The following is a 2399-nucleotide window of genomic DNA, read 5'->3' as shown; positions in this document are numbered from 1 at the left end:
AGGAGATACATACATGTAGCAGACTGATGTCTGGATGTATAGAGGAGATACATACATATAGCAGAGTGGTGTCTTGGTGTATAGAGGAGATCCATACATGTAGCAGACTGGTGTCTGGGTGTATAGAAGAGATACATACATGTAGCAGACTGGTGTATTGATATATAGAGGATATACATACATGTAGCAGACTGGTGTCTGGATGTATAGAGGAGATACATTCATGTAGCAGACTGGTGTCTGGGTGTATAGAGGAGATACATACATGTAGAAGACTGGTGTCTGGATGTATAGAGGAGATACATACATGTAGCAGACTGATGTCTGGATGTATAGAGGAGATACATACATGTAGCAGACTGGTGTCTGGGTGTATAGAGGAGATACATACATGTAGCAGACTGGTGTCTGGATGTATAGAGGAGATACATTCATGTAGCAGACTGGTGTATTGATATATAGAGGAAATACATACATGTAGCAGACTGGTGTCTGGATGTATAGAGGAGATACATACATATAACAGACTGGTGTCTGGATGTATAGAGGAGATACATTCATGTAGCAGACTGGTGTCTGGATGTATAGAAGAGATACATACATGTAGCAGACTGGTGTCTGGATGTATAGAGGAGATACATACATGTAGTAGACTGGTGTCTGGATGTATACAGGCGATACATACTTATAGCAGACTGGTGTCTGGATGTATAGAGGCGATACATACATGAAGCAGACTGGTGTCTGGGTGTATAGAGGAGATACATACATGAAGCAGTCTGGTGTCTGGGTGTAAAGAGGAGATACATACATGTAGCAGACTGGTGTCTTGATATATAGAGGAAATACATACATGTAGCAGACTGGTGTCTGGATGTATAGAGGAGATACATACATGTAGCAGACTGGTGTCTGGGTGTATAGAGGAGATACATACATGTAGAAGACTGGTGTCTGGATGTATAGAGGAGATACATACATGTAGCAGACTGGTGTCTGGGTGTATAGAGGCGATACATACTTATAGCAGACTGGTGTCTGGATGTATAGAGGAGATACATACATGTAGCAGACTGATGTCTGGATGTATAGAGGAAATACATACTTATAGGAGACTGGTGTCTGGGTGTATAGTGGAGATACATTCATGTAGCAGACTGATGTCTTGATATATAGAGGAAATACATATATGTAGCAGACTGGTGTCTGGATGTATAGTGGAGATACATACATGTAGCAGACTTGTTTCATGTGCCGCAGTCATCTTTGACAGGATAGTGACGCCTTCGTCTACGACTCTTTAGCTACGCCGTCATCTACGAATGGTTAGCTACGCCTTCGTCTACGACTGGCTAGTTACGCCTTCGTCTACGACTGGCTAGTTACGCCTTCATCTACGCCTGGTTAGTCACACCTTCATCTACGACTCTTTAGCTACGCCGCTATCTACGAGTGGCTAGCAACGCCTTCATCTGCGACTGGTTAGTAATAACAAAATACGCTTCAAGGCTTATAGTTTCAGGAACTAGTCAAATAGACACTTGCACTCAAAGAATTGCATAGTTTATTTGAAAATGATATATACATAAATGTTTTCGAAACGTACAAAAATCAACATCGCATGAAATGTAGACAGTCGCCATGTTTGGATGGAAGGTGGGTACCATAGCGAGGGAAGTAATATTTCCATTAATGTACACACACTGAACTTAATCCCTATATAACAGTGGACTGTCTCTACACAATCCGTACACAAAATGTACAATCCGTACAAAAACTGTTTACAATCCGTCCACAAAATGTACAATCCGTACAAAAACTGTACAATCCGTACACAAACTGTTTACAATCTGTACATAAACTGTTTACAATCCGTACATAAACTGTTTACAATCCGTACACAAACTGTTTACAATCCGTATACAAACTGTACAATCCGTACATAAACTGTTTACAATCCGTACATAAACTGTACAATCCGTACACAAACTGTACAATCCGTACATAAACTGTTTACAATCCGTACACAAACTGTACAATCCGTACATAAACTGCTTACAATCCGTACACAAACTGTTTACAATCCGTACATAAACTGTTTACAATCCGTACATAAACTGTTTACAATCCGTACATAAACTGTTTACAATCCGTACACAAACTGTACAATCCGTACATAAACTGTTTACAATCCGTACAAAAACTGTACAATCCGTACACAAACTGTTTACAATCCGTACATAAACTGTTTACAATCCTTACAATCCGTACATAAACTGTTTACAATCCGTACATAAACTGTTTACAATCCGTACACAAACTGTACAATCCGTACATAAACTGTTTACAATCCGTACAAAAACTGTACAATCCGTACACAAACTGTTTACAATCCGTAC

This window comes from Haliotis rufescens, unplaced genomic scaffold (genome assembly GCF_023055435.1).
Source record: "Haliotis rufescens isolate VD_foot unplaced genomic scaffold, xgHalRufe1.0.p SCAF_11, whole genome shotgun sequence".
Taxonomy (NCBI): Eukaryota; Metazoa; Mollusca; class Gastropoda; order Lepetellida; family Haliotidae; genus Haliotis; species Haliotis rufescens.
The sequence above is the reverse complement of the archived record's forward strand: the minus strand, read 5'-3'. Positions refer to the sequence as shown.